Genomic DNA, 25445 nt, shown 5'->3' with positions numbered 1-25445 from the left:
CAAGCCTATGGTACCTTTAATGCATGATATTTAGTGAACAAGAAACTTGATAAAGATGAGAGAAGAAAGAAACAAAGAGTTGAGAGGAAAAAGAGAGAAAAATTCACTATCATTCCATAATCGTCCCTTTACACCTTTTCCACTAGAAATAGGAGTGCATAACGACCAAGGGGTTGGTAGCCACAAGCTGTTATTGACAGCTGCAACCTTCCCTCAAACCGCACCATTTCAATTAACTAACAATGATGCCCAAAGCGTAGCATTTTTTGTTACTCTATAACATGAGCAAACCATACTATTTCACTTAAGTCCTACTAACCAAAACGATGCGCAACACCAAAGGTCATTAAAAGCAAAATAAAACAAAAAATAACAGAAACAGTTTCATGACATAACAAAAAGTTTCTAAAATTACCAAAAAAATTCTTTAAAATTTCATAAAATTTTCTAAAAAATGTAAATTTCCATTTTTTTTTTTAAATTTGCATACTTATACTTTTTAAAATATTTTTTGTATATTTTACAAAAAAATATGTTATTTTTATGAATAATTATTTTGTGAGAAAGTAGAATAAATAAACTAATTACACAAACTAGGCCAACCCCTCCAACGGGGAGGTCTCAAACAAACGTAAATCAAAAGTTCTATGTTGGACCAATTTGACCAAATGATCAGCTTCAGAATTTTCCTCTCGAGAAATGTGTCTAATGCTCCACTGTTTGAACCACGACAGTGTCTGATGAATTCTTCAAACCAAAGCAGAATTGGACCTTTCAAAAGACCTCTCCTGAATAGTTATAACCGTTTCAAGACAATCAAATTGAATTAATACATTATCATAACTCCATTCAATTAAAAGAGACAGTCGTTCTAGAATACCCCACACCTCATTGTAAAAAATAGAACAGTTCCCTAAATATTTATTAAATCCAAAAATCCAAGCTCCACCTTGATCTCGCACTATTCCTCTTACCGTCGCGAAACCAGCTTCCTTCAAGACGGAACCATTTATACTCAAAATGACCCAACAATCAGTTAAAAATGAAGACTGCATCTTACCTCGTGAGTCATTTGCCTTGCCCTTGTAGATGAGACATATTGCCTTTCCCAACTATACGACACCTTGATAGTTTCGCATAACTACATGAAGTACCCTGAAAAATGAAAAGATTATGATTCTTTCACAAATGACAAGCGATGATCCCAAACAAACATTGCCAGTCAACATCTACTAAAGTCCAACAATGCTGATTTTGCAAATTTAGGACAAGCCATTCATGTAAATTTTCTACATAAAACCTAGAAAACCATTCAACCAGAATTAATTGGCCCCAAACATTTTTCACAGTAGTATAATCCCTAATCGCATGAAGCACATAATTTGAGTGCAAGCCAAAGAAAGAGTCTAACCCTTTGGGGTCCTTGGAATTTCCAAGGGATGCTCTACATCGGCTCTTTCGGATTCCATGATCCTTCTTGCAGCTTCTCATAAGAATTTTTAAAGGAAAAACAACCTGTCGAGGGACCTCCCTAAATAATTCTATCAACCTCTACTATCGAGTGGGGCGGGGGAATCCCCACAATCTTCCGAATCAACTTATCTGGGAGCCATAGACGAAAGATATCTAGGTTCCATTCTCCATTCTCAGTTATCATAACACTTAAAAGGCACTCTATATCTAGAGATGAATGACCAGGAACTATGTTAACCAACAACCCACCCTCGGAATCTATGGGTCACGCCAACACCTAATACTAGTACAATCTCCTATTGACCAAAGCAAATTCTCTTGAATAAGTGGCCAAGCTTCAATGAGTGCTGTCCATATGAAAGAACACTTACCCCATGACAAAGATTCTGGAAAACCACTAGATACCCCATATATGTTCTTAAGAACCTAAACTTAAAGGGACTTAGAATCAGTTACAAAATTGTAGCCTAATTTAATCATATATGAAGTGTTATGGTCTTACAATTTAAAGAAACCCAATCCACCATGATCCCAAGGCTAGCATATGCTGTCCTAGCCAACCAGAGACAACTTATTCTCACCATTTGAAGACCCCAAATGAACTACCTAACCATTCATTCTATTTCCTCATAGAGCCCTTTAAGAATCACCATTGATTGCATTAAATAATTGGGAATCACCATTAAAATAGAGTGAGCTAAAATGGCCATTCCGACAAGTGAATAAAATGCGTCCCACGCTGAAATATCACAAGTACCCCCTTGCCCCGGACCATCGCAAGGAAAACTATAACTAAAATCCTTTTTCTCCGGCATTAACTTGGAACCGCGTGCATCTAAAGTGCCCTTTACTAATATCAATGTAATTGTATGTAAACCTAGAGCAATAGCATGATGAACCAAGAAGTCTCAAGGACCTGTTGTTAAGAATAGTGAATTACTATTTTCATTAACATCATTTAACCATCCAGGCAACCATATGCTTCGACCCGCATTTAATGTTGGGCCATTCATTGAAGATAAAAGCACATCGAACCCGTATGAAGTTTTACCATAAGCAGATTGGATCCATTGGGCAAATATGGGTTCGATCAACATTTTTTTCTCCAAAGTCCCAAAAGCAAGCATGAGATCATTATGGACATAAAGTCCAAAAGTATGGAATCCCAAAAAGAGGCTGGCCTAGCTTAAATGGGATATGATAGCTTCTTTATGGTCTAACATTCTTGCCAATACATTATCCTCATTCTGTTCCGGATTGTAATATCTAATAAAAAAATAGCTCCATGGGCAAAAGCTCTTGTCATAATAAAAAAAATATAACTTACTAACGTCCCAATTTTGAAGTTTACTACAAACCTTATAGACGACAAAGTGCAAAGTACTGTTAGCCACTCTGTTGTGAAAGAGAAGAACCTCCAAATATTTTCTCAGAGTCTGAACTTTTTAAAATTTAAGAATATAACATAAACTCTCTACTAATTCATCATCCACACCTTTTTAAAAACAAATATTCGTTTTGTGAGCATTAATCCTTTGACCAGAATAGCCGTAAAAACTCTCCAATTCTCCTTTTAGAATCCTAGCTTGACTTTCCTCAGCTTGACCAAAGAGAATTAGGTCATCGACCAAAAAAATATGGGAGAAAGACTGGCTTGAATGAGATAGTCGAATAGGGATCCATCACCTAAAGCTGATATCAGAACGGATAGAATGTCCAAGCCATTCCATACACAGAACAAATAGAAAATGAGATAAAAGCAACCTTGACGTACGCCTCTGACCGAACAAATTTTCTGGGATGGAGTCCCCTCCCATAAAATTTACATGGTGGAGTTAGTAATGGAAGACATAATAACATTACGAAGAAAATTCAGTATACTTGTGGCCCGAAGGGATACATCGATAAATTCCTACTGAACACGATCATATGCCTTCTCAAGGTCAATCTTAACCATGAACCATTTTCTATTTTTTTTGGTTTGCTTTTTATGGAGTGAATCACCTCCTGAGCAATTATAATGTTTTTGGTAGTGTTTCTCCCTATAATAAAACCAGTCTATTTTTGCCTAATAATTCTCGAAAAAATCACTTTAAAATAGTTAGCAATGATTTTCATGACCAACTTATAAGCCAAAACTGTAAAAAATTCTTTGGATTTTGAACCTTTGGAATAAGGACAATCAAAGTGTTGCTCAGATCTAGGGCAATACATTCCCTTGCAAAAATCCTCTTAACTCAAGCACAAACTGAAGCACCAACATGTTATCATTAACTTTAAAAGAAAGGGGCATGCAAACCATCACTACCCAGAACCTTTAAAGGGTCCATATCAAACAAGGCAGATCTGATTTCCACATCAGAAATCAGTTCATTCAAGAACTGTGTTTCCCCATCCTAAAAAACTTGAAACGAACTAGAAAGTAGACACCTCATCGGACCCGGTTCCTCACCATACAAATTTTTTAAAAACCTTATCGCCTCATGCTATAATTCCTCCTTATTGAAGATCCACTCCCCAAAACCTTTTTCAATGCCATGATCCGATTATGTTTCCTTCTCTAGAGTGTGCACCTATGAAAGAAACTAGTATTACGATCACCTAAAAGAAGCCATTCACATCTCGCCTTCTATTTCCAAACGAGTTCTTCATGAAGAAGAACATTGTTCAATTCCTCATGCACTTCCATTTCTAGCTGAACTAAGTAATTAAAATAAGAATAGTCTGGGTCCTTCTGAATATTGGTGAGCTTCTGAATTAACTTTTTTTACGTAGTCCAATATGACCATATATCTCATTATTTCATCTTTTAAGTTAACCTATAAAATGAGAAATCGAGGCTGACATACTTCCATTAAAACTCCACTTACTCATAAAGTTAGAGAAATCTGGGTGTTCAACCCACCCACCCAAAAAGTGAAAAGGTCGTCCCTTAGGCATGTGAAAGGAAGGCTTAAGAGAAAACAACAAAGGTCTATGATCAGATTTTAGTCTTCGAAGGTGGGTCACTGCACAATTTGGAAAGTAAGCCACCCATGCATCATTACCAATAGCTCTGTCAAGGCATTCAAAAACTCCACCTCTATACTAAGTAAAAGGAGAGCCTCTGAAACCCAAATCATTTAATTCTGGAGACTCCAAAAACTCCCCAAAGGAAGAATACCTTTTCCCATTAACAGGACCCCCTCTCTTTTCACTAGGCGAAAGAAGAGTGTTAAAATCTCCTATTGCCACCCAAGGAGACTCGTTACTCGGGATTATATTTTTCAACACGTCCGACAGGTGTTTCCGGTTTCGACTATCAAGACTCCCATAGAAAAAAGTGACAAAGATAGGCCAGTGAAAAAAATTATCAGATACTTGAATAATGATAAATTGGGGATGGCTCCGAATTATTTCAATGCGAATCCACTCCTTCCATCCAACCCAAATACCCCTAAAGAATCCAATATCCTCCACTTGGTGAAAAACTTTGAACCCGAGACTGGAAATAATTGGATTTGCTTTACCACCACTTACTGTTGTTTCAAGAATCCCCAAAATATCGGGCTCAAATTCCTAATTGTACTTATGAAAAATACAAGGAAACTTGCTACTAGCACTTCCCTAACAATTCTAAGAAGAGAAATAAAATTCATTAAAATAATTAAAGATAGAAAAACTGACCTCTATTGCCAGCAATCAAATATCTTCTTTGCGTTTCTCATCTTAATTCCTTGTCTCCTTATCCGACTTATTTTCGATTCTGGAGCTAATAAGCTAGATCATGGAGTTCATTGAATCTGACAAAGGGAACCTTGCATTACCAAAAATTTTAAACAGGTCCCCACGATCCCGAATAATTTTATTAATAGATTTGCCAGCACGGTTAGAAACGCCTTTACTCCCCGAGGCCCGCCCTTTGGAAACTGGGTGACCTTTACCACCTTTAGTCAAACCATAATTCTTTAAAGGCTTGAGAAATTTGGGACTATCATTTTCCTTGAAGACCATGGGAGAGAGTCTTTAGGGATTAAGGACAGAAGAGTTTACTTTAATCATCGATTCTGTTAAACCCTCAAATATTGGGTTTAAATGAGCATTAATGACCGAATGGCCCACGACTTCCCTTTCATCCAACACGAGGGTTAAAGCATCTTCGCCTACAGGAATCAATGAAGCTTCTGAATTCGCTCCATTTACATGATATTCTATTGATTTATTCACCGGTGTTGGGTCCACCAATGTTGTGTCTTGTACCTGTTGAGAAGAAGAAATAAAAAGCGAATTAGAAACTTATTCAATTCGGATAGAAGCTGTACCTGCAGATTTACTAATGACCCAAAATTGTCGTCCATCATCAACCAGCCTAGCTCCGTTACCCCCGTCAATTTCGCAGCCCCATCCGAAAGCCCATAACAAATTTTGTTGGATTGGCCCAATCACTCAATTTATTAAAATCCTCCCTTGGAGTTTCCCTATCCCTTTTCTTTAGAAGTCCTCCTTTTTTGAATTTCACCCCCGATAAACCCATAGCCACTGCATCAATCACTGTCGTATCTTCCCCTAGAGACATTAGGGCACTAAATCGGGAACCCACCCCTTCCTTAGCCGAGATTTTTGTATTTAAGCTTCTATTAGTCCTCGGATTACGCCGAGATTTCCTCTCGATGAGCACCCATGGCCCAAATGGTTTCAGCAATTCCACCGGTTTCTCCTTCCTAGGTAAGTCTGTCTTGGTTGCGTCTTTGACCAGGTCACCATCTGTCGTAGCCTCATTGTAGGGGCAGAGGTCTCGCACGTGGCCGTAACGACCACACGAATAACAGATCGTCGGCAACGATTCATATTCAACATGTTGCTCCTGTCGTTAACCAAAATCTGCGGGACTAGAGGTTTATCCAAATTAATAAACACCGCCATTCGGGCAAAATGCCCCCTTGACCCGTTGTCCGTTTTAAAATCGAGCTTAGCTACCTTACCATAAGACCCCCGACAATCCAGGTAAACGAACCCATGCCATAACAGTATTCGGGAAGGTTGAAGGGGATTTTAATCTAGAGTCCATGGCTAGACTGTGAGATATTGTCCAAAGATAATCCAAGGGCTTTGAGTGAGAACCATTTAATAATCTTCCATGCTCTGAAATTTGACAAGAAAATAGCCGTTCTCAACATCCATGAGATGGAAGGAATGAGTAGGTTTCCAAAGAATGAAGATCCGGTTATGGAGGGTGGAATACACTAAATTACGAACCCAACAATTTTACCACCACCGTGGTTGCCATGTCTCTTATCAGAATCTGTTGGATCCTCTCGGAAAAGTTAATCGCAGGGACTCCATTGGCAGTCGTCCTCATGATGTCACCCTCCAAGAATTCCAGCTCCTCTTCACAAACAGAAACAGAAGATCCCCTCCCCAACAGTTTGTATTTCCATGAAGCCACTGGTGCTTGGGGCGAATCCACTGCCATGTTACTATCGGTATCTGAAACTAGATCCTTAAAGCGAACTATTTTTATATTGCGGTCCACATTCGAAGTGATACCGCCACCATCCTCAAACAAGTTTTCCAACATGGATGCGAGAGAAAAGAACAGAACACAATCAAATTTTTAATCTGGTTTAATTTTTAAAACATTGCTTAAATAAATAATTTGTTATAAATATTTTATTATTAAGTAGATGTTAAAAATTAAAATAAGTTTAATTTACTTTATCACTCTAATATTCATTAGAAATATAGTTTGGTTTCATTTATACTACTTAACTATAAATATAAATTTTGGATAACATTGTATACATCTTTACTCTCCTATTTTCTTATTTCTTTACCCTTATTATTTATTTTCATAATATATTATCACCACAATTCTCTTTTTATCTTTTTCTTTAATTTTCCCGTAACTCAAACAAAATTTTCGAAAAAATTCAAAAATCACTTCAAAACATAAGACTTGAACCAATAATCCCGTGACTGGTTTCAAGTTCCTTATTTTTTTTTCCCATTTGGTGTGCGAAGAAATCTATATAAGACAGATTTATTTCCGAGCTTGTCTTCTAATATTCTATATCTATCTGACTTTCGCTAAAGGAATAAAACTTACGTCTTCTATATTTATCTGACTATCGCAAAAGGATTAAAACTTACCTCTTCTAATATTCTATATTTATCTCCAACCACCCAACTACAAAAGAATTATCGGCGTCAATAAAATTATAAAACCAATAGGCGCCAAAAAAGTAAAGAAAAGTAAAATCACCAAAAAAGGATTTGAGAGCCTACGACCAGCAGTAACTTTATATAAAGGAATAGCTTGTTTGGAAGTGACAATCCCCACGTTCAAATTTATCCTCTATTTTTCATCTAAAATTTTAGACATCAAGATGAAAAGTTTTGTTGGAAGTTTTTTTACTTAATATTTCATATTTATTATATTTTTAATTAATTTTAATTTATGATTAATTATAATTAATTTGATTAACTTGTTTTATTTCTATCTTTTGAAGATGGTGAAAATTTTAATTTCAACATTGATTTAGTTCTTGAATTTTGGATATATCAGGCTTTACATTGGTAAGGAGCCTTGACTTTTTTTTCACCCTTAATTTAGGTATACGAATTATTTATTTGTTTTAAATGTGATCAAATTATTAAGCTATATTATTAAATATCGATGGGCTCTTAAGGTTTTATTAGTGAACCTTTGTATGAGTTTTGGTAGAAATATATTAACATCATGTTACTTTATATTTGAATACATAAGATTATTTTTGGATTATTAAAAAAGTTATTGATTTTTTAAATATATTGATTGTTGACTCAAAGATAAACTTTTGTGATATTGGTTCTCTTTAAATAAAAAATATATTGGAACATTTAGAAGTCTACCCTACTAGATCTGTTGCATTCCTCGAAGTGAATGCAAGTATTAAAAATAATTTAAAGGATATATTATGGGTGCGATAAGTGGTATAATAATATCCATTGAAAATGAAAATATAATAATAAATAAGAAAATAATGAGAGTTCTCAATATAACTATTCGAAGGGTATAAAGTGTTGGAAAAATTACATTTTTTATGGAAATTTGAGGCATATTCTCAATAGGTAAAGGTGGAGAGTTGAATCATAAAATTATGGTTTCTTATTCTACTCCATGAGACCTTTACAACGGTACATCATATGCTCAAAATGGTTGAGTGATGAATGAGAAATTGATGTTCAAAGTAAGCTACTTGGAGATATTTGTTCAGAAAAAAAAAAGCCTTAGATCCCACATTGGTTAAATACCAAGTGTGAAATGTGTTTATATATGGGAACCCTCTTAAATAGTCATTGAATGACTAAGCTTGAAAATTTTCCTCGCGCGCAGGGGGTATATGTCCAAACCTGACTGGGTTGGGGCCGTACGACGTGGGTGACACGAAATGTCTACACCGGTAGGGCCCAAAGTGTGCCTGCGAATATTTTAGCCCAATATGAAATTTAATTTTCCTCAACAAATATATATAATTTGATATAAAAGGATATATATCTTCAATTACTTTATTCTAATCAATTTGATTTGCTTTAAATCAAATTGATTCAATTGCCCCTTTAATGCAGATTTATTTCCATAAACTCCTCCACTTTAAATGTCTATAAAAGGCTTCTTGAAACCATTTTTATTTTGAAAAACGGGGTCGACTTTTAAAACAAAAATGGAGTCGCCACCAATCTTTTTTCGAGGTGTGATTAGGTCACCTTGAGATTAATCATTTTAATAAAACATTTTAATTTATTAAAATAATAATTTTGGTCTACAAAATTCAAGAAAACGGGCTCGGGAGTCGGTTACGCACGAGGAAGAATTAGCACCCTCAAAACGCCCAAAAATTGGTACCTAATTGATTAATTAATGTCCTAATGTCGAAAATTTGAAAAGATTTTAAACTACGATCCTCTTTAAAACACCTGAATAAATCGATTTTGATGTTTAGACCTCCTTGTCCCGAAGTAACAAGATGTCACATCCAGTAAGTTAGGATACGACATTTTAACCCTCGAAACTAAGCTTGTCTCATGCATTAAAGTTTAAAGAGGATATTTGGTTATTTGGATAAAAAAAATCGAAACCCATTAAGTTAGGGCATAATTTTCACAAAGCTCCAAAGTATCAAATATTACCTCATTTTTAAAGGTTTTCTTTTTTAAAATTGGGGAAAATTGACGCAATATTAAAATGATGCGTAAAAACTTTGATAAAAAAAACGGCAATATGAAAATACAAATAAACAATTTATAAAACACATAATGGCAATTATTTACATACTAGCATCAATAATCAAAGACCAATGAATTTAAAATAAAAAGTATAAAATAAAAAAATATAAGGAAAAATAAAATGTAAACAAATTTAAAAATAATGAATTTGAAAATGAATAATAAAGGAAAAAGAAATTTGAAATCAACAACCTACAAATCAATAAATAAATTATATATAAAAAATAGGTAATATATGTATAAGTTTGGAATAAATAATATATAAAAAATGAAAATAGGTAATATATAAAGTAATAATGTATAAATGAGTTTAAAAATAAATATTGTGTAATAAGGAATTTAGAACAAGTTATACACAAAACATCTTAAAAATAAATGGTATATAAAATAGATAGTATAAAAAAAATTTGCAATTGATAATATATGGAAAAAAATTTAAAGCAAATAATCAAACAATTTAAAATGGATGATTTATAACATGAGTTTTTAAAAAATAGACAACATGTGTGACATAATATTAAAAACAAATAAAGTATATAATTAATGGAAGAAAATAAAGAATGATAAGAATGGTTAAATGAATGAACAATATGTAAATAAGAAAGTTGATAGATAAATAAACGAATAAAAGTAAAAGAATAATTAATGATTAAACAATTAAATGGATATATAAAAAATGTTTAAAAAAATGCTTAAGTCGGCCTAACTCTCACAATATGAAGATTCAACGAAATTCTTCCACAAAATCAAACTCAAATGAAAGCAACTTAAAAAGAAATGAAGATGAACGAAGAACAAAATAAGAACAACCCACAGAAAATAAGAACGCAAGAGAGGGAGAAATTTGAGTGAATGCTCTTAAGAATTATTATTGCTCCAAACTCAAGTGTTTTACAATGAAGGGAGAGGCCTTTATTTATAGTTGAGCCTCCCCAAATCTAACGGTATAGATCAATTACATCAACGGCTAAGATTAAAGGGTATCTACAAATTAAATCTCTAAGATTACAAAATCATATCTTCTAAGATTGCATATCATATCTAAGATTGCATGTCCTTGAAGATTATGTTTCCATATGCGTTAAGCTTATAGATTGACCTTCAACATTTTCAAGTACTGGGCCATTCCGATCGGACCAAATGATATAATTTTGGACTGGACTTGGACTTTGTTTTATTATTTTGGGGTTATTATTTTTTTGTGAGCCTATTACAGCTGCTCCTCTTTACTCATTATCGTGTAATGATAATGGAGGAAAGACTATAAAAGGGTCAGCTTTGCTCAGTCTTGTCGGGTTCTGACTTCTTTGAGTGCTCGTCTTCTTCAAGTAGTCTCATTTCATCCAACTGCATCTTCAGGGGCTTAGGAATTAGTGCTTCTATCTGCTCCAATACAATTTCAGGGAGAAAAGATTTCTAGCTTCGATCTTCTCCGTTGAAACTTCAAGGAGGTAGGAATTGGTAATTTCAACCTGCTCCACTACAACTTCAGGGAGATAAGGCTGGTGGCTTAAATCTGCTTCCCTACTACCTTCGGAAGATAAGACTTGTCGTCTTTGATTTGCTCCACTACTGCTTAGGGAGATAGGATATACAATCTTCAACCTACTCCATTACTACTCAGGGAGATAGGACTAGTGGCTTAAATCTGCTTCCTACTATCTCGGGAAGATAAGATTCGCCGTCTTTGATCTGCTCCACTACTGCTTAGGGAGACAGGATCTACAATCTTCAACCTACTCCACTGCAAACTCAAAGAGGCAAGGCTGGTGGTTTTTATCTGCTTCACTTCCAGTACAATAAGACAAGATCTACTATTTTTAGTCTACTCCGCTGCTAACTCAGAGAGACAAGACTGGTGTCTTTGATCTACTTCGTTGCTAATACAGGAAGACAAGATCTGCTATCTTTAGTCTGCTCCGCTGCAAACTCAGGGAGGCAAGGTTGGTGTCTTCGATCTGCTTTGCTGCCAATACAGAAAGACAAGATCTATTATCTTCAGTCTGCTCTGCTGCAAACTCAGGGAGGTAAGGTTGGTGTCTTCGATCTGCTTCGCTGCCAATACAGGAAGACAAGATCTGTTATCTTTAGTCTGCTCCATTGCAAACTCAGGGAGGCAAAGCTAGTGTCTTCAATCTACTTCGCTGCCAATACTGGAAGACAAGATCTGTTATCATCAGTCTGCTCTGCTGCAAATTCAAGGAGATAAGGCTGGTGTCTTCGATCTACTTCGCTGCCAATACAGGAAGATAAGATCTGTTATCATCAGTCTGCTCCGCTGCAAATTCAGGGAGATAAGGTTGGTGGCTTCAATTTGCCCTATTGTAACTTCAGGAAGATAAGATCCGCCATAAGTTGTAGCTTTAATCTACTCTACTGCAATGCTAGGGAAATAAGATTCGCTGTCTTCAGCTTTAATCTGTTCCACTACAACACTAGGGAAATAAGATTCGCTGTCTTCAGTCTGCTCCGCTGCAACTTCAAGGAGATAAGGCTGGTGGCTTCAATCTGCTCCACTGCAACTTCAGGAAGATAAGATACGCCATAATTTGTAGCTTTAATCTGCTCCATTGCAACGCTAGGGAAATAAGATTCGCTATCTTCAGTTTGCTCCACTGCAACTTCAGGGAGATAGGATTATTAGCTTTAATCTGCTCCACTGCAAATTCAGGAAGATAAGATTTGCCATCTTTAGTCTGCCTCACTACAACTTCAGGGGGATAAGACTTGCTTTCTTCAGTCTGTTCCACTGCAACTTCAGGGAGATAAGACTTGTAACTTTAATCCGCTTCACTGCAACTTCAGGGAGATAGGATTATTGGCTTTGATCTGCTTCACTGCAACTTCAAGGAGATAAGATTCGCCATCTTCAGTCTGCCCCACTGCAACTTCAGGGGGATAAGACTTGCTTTCTTCAGTCTGCTCCACTGCAACTTCTAGGAGATAAGACTTGTAACTTTAATCCGCTCTACTGCAACTTTTGGGGAGATAGAATTATTGGCTTTAATCTGCTCCACTGCAACTTCAGGGAGATAAGACTTGTAACTTTAATCCGCTCCACAGCAACTTCAAGGAGATAAGATTTGTCATCTTCAGTCTGCCCCACTACAACTTTAGGGGAATAAGACTTGCTTTCTTCAATCTGTTCCACTGCAACTTCAGGGAGATAAGACTTGTAACTTTAATCCGCTCTACTGCAACCTCATGGAGATAGGATTTGTGCTTTCACTGATCTGTTCTCTGGGGAACATGACCTGTAGAATCTATTTCATGGGCCTATTTATGCCTAGGGATTAGGATGTTTTGACTGGAATGAATCAAAATCTCCTAACTAGATGTGTATGGATGAATGTAAAATGTCATGAAAATGATCCCCTATTGTTTGAGTTATTATTGCTCGTTGTTCATTAAGGCTCTACCACTGACACGTCAGAACGCCATCTTATTCGGCGGGTATTTCTACAGAAACACTCATATTTTACTTAATCGGATTGCCTCCACTGTAATCTTCAAGGTTCAATCCACTGTAATCTTCTAAGTTCAGTCCAATGTAATCTTCAAGGTTCAATCCAATGTACTTTTGGGACATAAAATTTGAACCATTTTCCTCCTATTATAATTTAGGAGTATAAGATCTGGCTATTTCTCAATCCTCTCCTACTGCAATTTAAGGATACAAGATCTGAATCTCTTTGGTCTCCTACACCATTCCTAGGGTGTCATACCAAATGTTTATGCATAATTGTAGAATTTTCTTCCTTAAGAAAACCTTTTCTTGTTACTTAGTGATCATTGCTTGTTTGTTCATTAAAGCTTTATCACCAACATGATATCTTGTCGTTTTGTTCAATCAATATTTTTGACAAAAAATTCCAAAGAGATAGTCTTAATTTAGACTTTTCCTCCTCAGATATTTCAACCTTTAAACTTGGTGAATTTTAAACAATAGTCCTGCTTCAGGTTCCTATACTATTTAGAAACTTCTAGAGTAATATGCGAAACTCCTTTTATGAAAGTATTATTAGTCCATTAATCATTATTTCAATATAAAATGCTAGAAAAATATCATAAGAATGGACAAGAAGGAAATTAATTAGGAGCATAGCTCGAAACAATTAAATTAATTAAAGATAGCCAAGGAAATAAAAAGAAATTGATTGGGGTGTATCTTGAAAATAATAAGGTAATCAAAGATAGAAAATTCAAAAATAGGTAAGATGGAAAACTAGGTGCTCCAAATATCGCAGCTTGAGCTTCTCTGCACGAACTTATTGGGGACCATTTTGAGCTTAATATGTGTTTAGAGGATCTGGAGTACTTTGTCAATGCCCTAAGATGTAGCATATCTCCTCATTGTTAATTCAAACATAGCAAGACTACCACATGCCCCACTTTCGATCAAAATTTGAGCTGCCCTTTTCGGGCTTTCAACTCAAAACTCCTTTGGTCTCAAAGCGCCCTTTGCGGGTTTTCACCTTGGCCTCTCCTCTTTTTCTTTCTTCTATTTTTTATTTTTTTTGTCTCAAGGTGCCCTTTGCGGGTTTTCACCTTGGCCTCTCCCCTTTCAAGTAAAATACTTCTTGACTGAATCTGGATTTATTGGATTGGGCAAGACTTTGGAATCCATCTCGGTCAATATCAATGCTCCTCTAGAACAGGCCTTCTTTACAACATAAGGTCCTTCCCAATTTGGTATCCACTTTTTTTCTTTAAAATCCTTTTGTACAAGAATGATCTTTTTCAACATTAGGTCCCTCTCGTGGAATTATCTAGGATGAACCTCTTTGTCGTAAGCTCGCATCTTCTGACCGTGATAGATAGCTTTTAACCCTTTTTTCTTTGATTAGGTTCAATATTCCATAAACTAATGGGTCAGGTGTTACCCCGGAAAAGGTCCTGGCTGACGTTTGATGAGCATAGAGGGTAAATGATAATTTATTTATGCCAATCTTTACAAGTTTCAATCAACTTTCCCACGATCCTTGTTTTATTTTTTCTTTTTTGCCTGCCTATGGCGTCTGATCTTTGAACAGACTACAAACTTTTGACATTGTCCTTTTTGGCATTCTTTATCGGCGCCTAATCTTTTTTTTTGAAATTGAAATTTAATGACTTTGACCTTGTAATATTAGCATATGAATCTATTTCTACCCTCTTAGTGAAGTAATCGAAGACCAAAAAGATGAATCGATATTGGCTAAAAGCTTTTGACGAGATTGGCCCCATCACATCCATGCCCCACATATGGAAAATTTGTGAAGAAATGGAGGAGGCACATAGGTTTTCTCTTTTTCAAATTGGTATTTACGACATAACTAATGTAATCCCCTTTCATGGTGGACCAGCAGTACTGAAACCTCGTGATTAACTTAGCTATCGTAAAACCATTAGTATGTGTCCTTCTGACACACTTATGAACCTTTTAGCCTTAACAGCATCCACAGGTCTTAGTAAGCCAGACATATCTTGATATAATCATGCAAAAACATCTTTAAATTCTTGGAATAATTTAATGACGTTTCGCTTTGTTTCGATGGTAAGACAAGCTCCAATATCTTTCTCTTCTCCTAGGCTCACTGTCTACTTACTTTTGTAAGGTAGGATCTATTTTTTCATCTTGTTCTACCATCCTTAACAAGTCAAGAGATAGGTTACAATCTCAGTCATATTCAAAGTCCTGAGATCCCCCTAGACACATATCTTACTCAAAAGGAGATTCTGAGTCAGTAGCAACATCGCTCATGTCGTTGATATCTAAAAACCTATTATAGGTACAAAGGCATATTCCAAAGAATAAATAAATCTAAGGACAATTATTTGTATGAATAAAGAATAAAATAATATTGAAAATAGAGTCCGAAGAACAAAAGAATCTATAAATGAAAAGAATGAAAGAATGTTTTCTCAAAAAGATACATTTTATTGAAAAAAAGATTTTAGACACAAGCCTATTTCACAAAAGGATTCTTATTGCCTCTAGGCTTTAAAGCAACAAGTGTGTTTTGAATATTACTCTAGATTCTCTCTAAAAATACAGGGATCTCTTTCACAGTCCCATTTTTCAAAACACTCCCAAGTATGCAAGGGCTTGGAAATTGAATTCCCCGGTTCGCTCTTTGGATACATCATTAATGTTCAGATTCTCCGATATTCCCTCTGGGCTTTTGACTTCTTCAAGGAGTTGTAACTTTCTTACCTCCCCCTTTAATTATCGCATTTACTGCCTCGTCAAAGTGATTAGGTTCTGATGAAACGTCAAACTTTGCAATTCCCATTTTAATGAACCTTTCAACCAACTTTTTAAACATAGTGCAGTTTTTGATTGAGTGACCCGTTATTCCCATGTGGTACTCGCATTGGGCATTATCATTATACCATTTTGGGAACAGAGGTTGCACGGGTTCTGAGTAGGACGGAGACACCACATGCACATCAAAAAGATTCTGATACAGCTCCTTATATGTCATCGGGATGGGTATGAACTGGAGCCTTTCTATAATTGGCCTCGAGCTGGATTCCTGCTTTGAAGAGCCCTAATAGCTAGTGGTTATGGTCCTCGGCTGACCTATAGTGACTGATTTGGAATGCCTGGTGCTCAGGTTATTCACTTCATTTTCCTTATTTCTCGGGGTTGATCTTTTGACGCTTTCTCTTACGTCTATCTTCCCACTCTTTATCGCGTTTTCGATTATCTCGCCAGACATTACAATATCCGAAAAGCTCATGACAGCGCTTCCCAACATGTGGTTGATGAACGAGGCTTTTAGAGTATTGATGAAAAGCATTGTCATTTCTTTCTCCAAAAGTGGTGGCTGGACTTGTGTTGCTACTTCTCTCTATCTTTGGGCATATTGCCTGAAGTTCTCACTTTGTTTCTTTTCCATATGCTGTAAAGTAATTCTGTCGGGTGTCATGTTTGTTACATGATTATACTACTTCATAAAAGTTTGTGCTAAGTCTTTCTATGAATTGATTTTAGCACGGCTTAATTGGTTGTACCATTTTGCTGCTGACCCGATCAGACTGTCTTAGAAGCAATGTATTAATAACTGGTCATTATTAGCATATCCTATCATCCTTTGACAGAACATCGTGATGTGAGCTTCAAGATAACTAGTCCCGTTGTACTTTTCAAACTCTGGAATTTTAAACTTTGGCGGGAGAACTAGATTTAGGACTAGGCTCAAGTCTTTAGTGTCAACCCCGTAATGGTTGTCAACATTTTCCATTACTTTAAATTTCTCTTCTAGCCATCTACATTGGTTCTTAAGTTGTTTCGACAGATCTACCCTTGCATTTTCCATTTTTGCCACCTCATCGAGATCAGGGACAATGAGATTAGTTAGATTATTCCCCGAATTAGAAACTAAGCATATCAGGTAGTTTATTAGTACAGAGGTACCGGTCTGATATTGTTGAGGCCTGATCGTAACAGATGGTCCTCGTGGATACACCTCAGGTTGTGTCTGAGCATTTATCGGGGTGAAACCTAGAGGTTTGTGATTATCATCTCTAGCATTGACCATAGGGCTTTTCCTTTTTTCTAGCCCCCAGTTAACAATTGGGTTAATTGACCTATCATATTCTTTTGGGACTCTAACATCTGGTCCCTCATATCTTGTTGAATTTTGGTCAATTACTCCTGCATTTGCATTTGCAACTAGTCTTGCATTTCTCTTTGAATATGTTCTAACCTTTCCAATCTTTGGTCCATTACTTTTGTTCTTGCGCGAGTACCGTAACGATGCTTAGTCGATAGACTTTTTCGGTTCCCAGGTTAACTAAAATAATTTTACCTAATTAGGGTCCTTTTGTGAAAATCTAATACACATGATGCAATGTAATGTAGATGCATGGAATGAATGCAAAAAAAAAAGAAAAACATTGATTCTGAATTCAATTCCATTAGAACAACTTTTTTAGAAAACAAATTTCTTTACATAAAACAGATTACATATGCGGCTTTTCCCTCATATTCCAGGTGAATACACGATATTTTTCTTCATATCCAGATGCTAGGATCAAATCTTGTGAATTTTCCAAAATTTGTCTCTACTATCTCCTTTTTGTTTGATCCGAGCCACGACCCATTGCTCACCTCGCGATACTCTTTAGTTTCTTTGAGAGGTGACAGCTCTCAAATAATCTTTGTCGGTTTGAATTCTCAGGCAGCGAAGCATAGTCGTATATTCCTCCACACACTTTCAGCCTTCTCTCGTTGTGTTTAATCAGACCATATTCGGGCTGTCGCATTATATTCCACTTTATCAAGAAATTCATTTTCCATGACAAGCTTTTCTATTTAGCAATCAAATTTGAATCAACACCTCTTTTCTATGATGAAAATGCAAAGTAAGCATAAACAAAACAAAACAAAATACGTCAGTACAAAAAAAATAAACAACAGAATAGAGCACCTATCTGGGTGACCACTAGGGTTTGGCGCGGCTTTACCTAGGATAGGTTCTTAAGGCTCTCTATATGCGGTTCGGTTCTAAGTCAAGGGCACCTGAACCAGCAGATTCCTCGATCCTCACCCATTATAGACTCATATGGACCGAGTTTAATTCAGGGGAATACATTTCCCTATGGCTGCATGGAGATGAAAATCTCACGAAGACATAGGTACGGATGTATCCCGGAAGCGATCCAGTATCCTGCGCGGAGGTAAAAACCTCACGAAGGAGTAGCTTCTCACACCCACTTAAAAGGGTGTGACTAACGGTCATGCAATGCAATGTGTGGAGATATAAAAATTTAAAATACAAAACATGATGAAAACTATAACTCAAAAAAGATGAAATGTAATGAGAGGGTCATATGATAGAAACAAAAATTTAAAATTTCGACAAAAAAGACAAAAATTAATCAATTTACGGCTTGACTCTCTTATGGTCTCCAGTGGAGTCGCCAACCTGTCAAAACCGTTTTTATTTTGAAAAACGAGGTCGACTTTTAAAACAAAAATGGAGTCGCCACCAATCTTTTTTCAAGGTGTGATCGGGTCACCTTGAGATTAATCATTTTAATAAAACATTTTGATTTATTAAAATAATGATTTTGGTCTACGAAATTCAAGAAAACGGGCTCGGAAGTCGATTATGCACGAGGAAGGATTAACACCCTCGTAACGCCCAAAAATTGGTACCTTATTGATTAATTAACATCTTAATGTCAAAAATTTGAAAGGATTTTAAAATACGATCATGTTTAAAAAACCTAAATAAATCAAATTTGATGTTAAGACCTCCTTGTCCCGAAGTAATAAGATGTCACATCCAATAAGTTAGGATACGACATTTTAACCCTCGAAACTAAGTTTGTCTCATGCATTAAAGTTTAAAAAGGATATTCGGTTATTTGGATAAAAAAATTGAAACCTAGTAAGTTAGGACACGATTTTCTCAAAGCTCTAAAGTATCGAATATTACCTTATTTTTAAAAGTTTTCTTTTTTAAAATTGGGGAAAATTGAAGCAATATTAAAATGATGCGTAAAAACTTTGATAAAAAAATGGCAATATGAAAATACAAATAAACAATTTATAAAACACATAATGGAAATTATTTAAATACTAGCATCAATAATCAAAGACCAATGAATTTAAAACAAAGAGTATAAAAAAATATAAGGCAAAATAAAATGTAAACAAATTTTAAAATAATGAATTTGAGAATGAATAATAAGGGAAAAAGAAATTTGAAATCAACAATATACAAATCAATAAATAAATTATGTATAAAAAAGTAGGTAATATATGTATAAGTTTGGAATAAATAATTTATAAAAAATGAAAATAGGTAATATCTAAAGTAATAATATGTAAATGAGTTTAAAAATAAATATTGTGTAATAAGGAATTTAGAATAAGTTATACACAAAACATCTTAAAAATAAATGGTATATAAAATAGATAGTATAAAAAAAATTTGCAATTGGTAATATATGGAAAAAAAAATTAAAGCAAATAATCAAACAATTTAAAATGGATGATTTATAACATGAGTTTTTAAAAAATAAACAAAATGTGTGACATAATATTAAAAACAAATAAAGTATATAATTAATGGAAGAAAATAAAAGAATGATAAGAATGGTTAAATGAATGAACAGTATGTAAATAAGAAAGTTGATGGATAAATAAACGAATAAAAGTAAAAGAATAATTAATGATTAAACAATTAAATGGATAAATAAAAAAGGTTAAAAAAATACTTAAGCCTACCTAACTCGCACAATATGAAGATTCAACGAAATTCCTCCACCAAAATCCAACTCAAATGAAAGCAACTTAAAAATAAACGAAGATGAACGAATAACAAAATAAGAACAAGCCATAGAAAATAAGAACGCAAGAGAGGGAGAAATTTGAGTGAATGCTCTCAAGAATTATTATTGCTCCAACCTCAAGTGTTTTACAATGAAGGGAGAGGCCTCTATTTATAGTTGAGCCTCCCCAAATCCAACAGTACAGATGAATTACATCAACGGTTAAGATTAAAGGGTATTTACAAATTAAATCTCTAAGATTACAAAATCATATCTTCTAAGATTGCATATCATATCTAAGATTGCATATCCTTGAAGATTATGTTTCCATATGTGTCAAGCTTGTAGATGGACCTTCAACATTTTCAAGTAATGGGCCATTCCGATCGGTCCCAATGATATAATTTTGGACTGGACTTGGACTTTGTTTTATTATTTTAGGTTTATTATTTTTTTGTGAGCCCGAGCTAAATTGGCCTATTACAAGGCTAAGACTTCTTCAGAATTCTTTGTTCATTTTCACTCTTTCACATCAATTTTCTGTTGCTCTCAAAACTCTTCTTTTCTTCTCCAATTTTTCAAACATTTCAGTCATAGAAAAAGGCAACGTTCATTCGTTGATCGCTGCAAAGGTGCTAATGCTTTGATCTTTGTGTCGTTGTATCCTGGGAGACATTCGGTCAACGTTTCTCCAAGTATCGTAGGAGCGGCCAAATGTTTCTTAAGGAAACTATGTTTCAAAAGCCTCAAAATTTAGTAAAACCTCTATTCTTCCTTTTGATTTCAACTTTTGTTACGGTTTTTGATTGTTTTCGTATTTAACAAATTAAATATAAATCATTCTATTTATATTTTATTTTATATGTGGTTATTTATATTTAATTATTTTGCTCACTAACGTGTTTTTTCCAACATAAAGAACTTATGTTATTAATGTGATATGAAAGATCATTGGTCACATACTTGTTGTATGCCCAGATATTTTGTAACCATGAATTTTATCATTACCGTAGAAAGTATTTATCTTATTTAGTATTGAAACAAACCAATGTTAATGCAATAATTTTGTAGTAAAAAATTAGAAAGCTCTTAAAAAGCTAATATATCAATATTTAAAGTACCAAAATTTGTGATAGTTAATGCATTGATTTTAAAATATATCCACTGTAGTAGATCTCATATTGAGATTGTTAATGGAGAAAAGACTATATTTAGTATGAATCACTTTTTCTATAAAAATATACATCTTTTAATAGAGAAAGATTCAATTATTGAATTATATTATGCATGATACTTGGATACCTATCATTATTTTGAAAAGGATAGAGAAAGATTGGTTTTGATTGTGAAAGATCAACTTGAATTGTGGATTAATTTATGAGAAAGATATGACCATCAAAATATGATAGCTTTATCTGAATTTTGTTATGATTGGATATACTTGAAGTTACAATATTTTAAATCTGCAAGTGAGTATAACTTTGCAATATTTAAAGTTCTCAATTATGTGAAAATAATATTACTAATAAGAACTTGTTAGAGAAAACTTTTCTTTTCATGCTTCAAATGTGCTCTTACAGTAGCAATACCATGAAAAGGTTTTAAAATATATTATGAATTAATTTCATGTTTACTTATGATTTATTTAAATAACGAGCTATTAAACAAAAAAAAACATAAAGCCCATTGTATTAAATCTACTTCATTCCTTGAAGTGAATGTAGTAATATATAAAGATGTAACCTTTGACGTAAACATAGTAAGTGACTTTATAATAATTGTAAAAGGGATGGTCATAATAATTTTTCTCACCACCAAATGTGAAAAATGAAGATAATGTAAAAACTGATGATAATATTGATGTTGAGTGCATTTATGGTATGATCATGCACTTTAATTAATTTTGTACATATATCTATGCAAAGAAGATATTTGTTTGTTCAAATTTTGAAATTTGATAGAATCTATTTGCAAAAATTACATGTGGCTTGGACTTTGATTCTATTGTATTGAGGCTAATGTTTAATGTTTAGATGCTTCAAAGATGACATTTATAACTACCTCAAACTTATTAATTTGGTGTTTTCTTAGATACAATGCTAGTATATTTGTTTGTATGGTTAAATCATATGAGATGGTAAACCAGAAGTTTACTAGTTCAAATATATTAATTAGTTGGCATGATCGGTTAGACCATCCTGATCATTAATAATGGGACAAGATACGAATTTACATATATATTTATTAAAGAACCTAAAGATTTTTCATTTATTAGATGTTCACTATTCTCAATGAAGATTTATTAAACCTCACTAGAAAAAGTTGAGATTGGGTCTCTTGCATTTTAGAAAGCAATATGACTCATTTATCCAACAGGTGGATATTTTGATATAATTTTGGTAGATGTATTTACAAGTTAATCACATGTGAGTTGTCAACTTCCAACCTGTAGTTTGTGAGATTATTTGTTTAAGAATAAAACTTTCAGATTATGCGATCGAGACAACTCTTACTAATGTTGGTGAGTTTATTGCTTAGGTTTTAAATGATTATTGTATGCTAGATTGTCAACACGAATAACTATCACAAAGCCTGTTGTTTATACGTATAAAATGATTTAGAAAAATTTACGAAGTAAATGCCTCCAGTTAGCAGCTAAACCATATCTTTTGAGAACAAAACTTTTTGTATATATGTATAATGATATAATATTTTACATGAATTGACACTTGTACGCATCTTGCCAATAAGTTATGATAAATGCTCCCCATTACAACAAGATTTTGTCAGAAGCCAAATACAACCCATTTTAAAAGTTTTGAATGTATGATGTATGTTTAAGTTACTCCAGCAAAATGCACAAAATCGGTATTCAAAGAATGTTGGAAATACATATTAATTACAACTCTCATTGTGTTATTAGATGTTTTGAATGAATTTGAGAGTCAATTATGACTTGATTTTGTGATTACTATTTTGATTTGACAAATTTCCCAACACCAGGGGAGAGAAATAATAGTTGGATGAAATAAATTACTTCGAATGAATTATCACCATCCTCATAGAAAGTAATTTGAATAATAAGTTCAAGAAGACAATTCACTTCATTGCAAGTTATCTGTCAGGTATATTTACTAACTTGATAAGAAAAATCAACTGTTATATAACAATTAAAGTTTTGATTTGAATTGAGGTCCTAGTAGGACAACTTGTTAGATGAAAGTAATGCATGCTTGAAGCATGACAGATTCATTGGTTCCAAAGATAAAATTCTCATAAAAGAAAACAATAAATATAGATAGTCATATGGTGGAGCAGGTATTCCTAAAGAGATCCCAAACATAACTAATTAACTCCATAAGAGATTCAGGTACTTGAATATAGAAATAATGAAAAAAAAGAGATCTCGATAAGTTATGTCAATACGAGAAAATATAGAATTGTAAGAATAGAAAGTTATCGACAATGATTTTTCAATGTTGAAATGATGAAAGAAAATGAGGATCTTGAAGAAAATTGTTGGAATTACAGACATGGAATAGATTGGCCAAAATGAAAAGATCTAATGAAAGTATAATTAAATTTGGAATGTTTTTGGATTAGTCATTCAAACATCTAAAGGTATAAAGATAGTGAGGGCACAAATGCGTAGTTTTGCGAAAATAGAATGAGAAAATTAAAGTTTTTTTTTGCTAAATCTTGGCATTGATTATGAAAAAATATAATATTCTTTTGTGGTAGATACAATAACCTTTAGATATATTATTAAGTTTAGTAATTCATGAAATATTTGACATGTGTCTTATGATTGTTGTTACAATCTCTATGCGAATCACTATATAGTGAAAGTTTATATTAAAATCCTTGAAGGATTTAGAATGCTGGAAGCATATAGAAATTCTCAAAAAATTGTTCAATATGTTTGAGTAAATATTTATATAAATTAAATTGATTTGAACATATGTTGTAAATTCGACTTCGTGAATAATAGTAGAAGAAAGATTATAAAATGATCCAACATGCACATTTAGAAGGATTATGATCAAAGTTTGTTATGATTGTTGTTGGAACTCTTGAAGAGATTAAAATATACTTCCTTAAAAGTCTTCCTCACTCACGACTTCCAAAAAATGACGATATAAATGTCTAGCAAATTTATTCAAGTGATCATTTAAAAATCTAGTATTCAAGATTGGATACTTAGGATAGAGATATTATGTAATGTTGTCATGAGGTGGAATAAATGTGCACTGTATTCTTTTTCCTTAAACCAAGGTTTTGTCCCACTAGGTTTTCTTGGTAAGGTTTTTAATGAGGCAACATGTTATGCGTATTGTAGATAAGTGTACTCTTTTTCCTTCACTAAGAACTTTTTGTCACTGGGTTTTTATCTTAGTAAGGTTTTAACGAAGCACATTATCTACCAATACACATTCAAGGTGGAGTGTTATGAATATTATATTATTAAGTGGATGCCCATCAAGATCAAAATAAGTTTGATTTACTTTATGACTCTAATATTCATTAGAAGTGTAGTTTGATTCCATTCAAATTGGGGTGCCTCAATATCCGGCCTTCTAATTCTCGGATTTAACTCATTGAAAAGATCGCTATCATCAGCAATAAGTGTAACAACCCAATTTTCAATGGTGTCAGAAACAGTGGTTTGAGACCACTAAATCCAACAAGTGAGCTCGTAAAATTTATTATATAGTGTTTATGAGTCGATTGTGAATTTAGGAAGGCTTATGAATTAGTGAATTATGCTTTAGAAATATTTGTTAGATTAATTGGATTTGAAAATGAGGTATCGAGACCTCGATTTTATAAAACGAGTCAAAAATATTTTTATAAATATTTAAAAATTGTCATTAAGGTAGTATTAAAGTTTCGTTATAAATCTTAGGGTTTAGTATTAAAGCCTATTTATTAAAGGTTGTGTAGTGGCTTATAATATTTAGATAAAGTATTAATTGAGAAAAATTAGCTCATTTGATGAGTTAATTACTGAGGGACTAAATCCTAAAAACTAAAAAAGTTGGGGTAATTGTGTAATTTTAAAATTTGAAGGGTATAAAATGTGAAGTGACTTATAATTGAATTAGATGCTAATGAATGAAAAATTTTATATTATAAATCAAGAACCCAAAGAAAATCATGGAAAAAAGGGAAATTAGCTGAATAGTCCCTAAATTACAACAAATTCTACAAATTGGTCTAGGTAAGTTCATATGGTTGAACTTTCATGATTAATTGTTAATTTAGGAATGATATAATATATTATTTCAAGTTTTTGGTTTTGAAATATGATTATGGTACATATATGAAAATTGAATTAGAAAGTTCAAATTAAGTGGAACGTAGGATTGAGTATGATCGTTCCATTACACAAGATGAATTGACGAATAAGACCATGGTTGAACCACGGCAATGTTTAAATGTAACACCATAGCTGGGCT

The 25445-nt window shown here is 33.8% G+C and overlaps 1 long non-coding RNA gene across 2 annotated transcripts; it reads right to left on the bottom strand.

The window, feature by feature from the left end:
• Nucleotides 1-92: 92 nt before the first annotated feature.
• LOC107918470 (uncharacterized) lies at nt 93-7164 on the bottom strand. 2 transcript variants are annotated; one of them, XR_001690112.2, is made up of 3 exons: nt 5140-7164; nt 888-1155; nt 93-788 (listed from the first exon to the last, which is right to left on the bottom strand). It is a non-coding gene; the product is annotated as an uncharacterized lncRNA (long non-coding RNA). The 2 variants fall into 2 exon arrangements; XR_001690111.2 differs by having other exon boundaries at nt 1061-1155.
• Between the last annotated feature and the right edge of the window lie 18281 nt (nt 7165-25445).

Source organism: Gossypium hirsutum, chromosome D13 (genome assembly GCF_007990345.1).
Source record: "Gossypium hirsutum isolate 1008001.06 chromosome D13, Gossypium_hirsutum_v2.1, whole genome shotgun sequence".
Classification (NCBI taxonomy): Eukaryota; Viridiplantae; Streptophyta; class Magnoliopsida; order Malvales; family Malvaceae; genus Gossypium; species Gossypium hirsutum.
The sequence above is the reverse complement of the archived record's forward strand: the minus strand, read 5'-3'. Positions and strand labels throughout refer to the sequence as shown.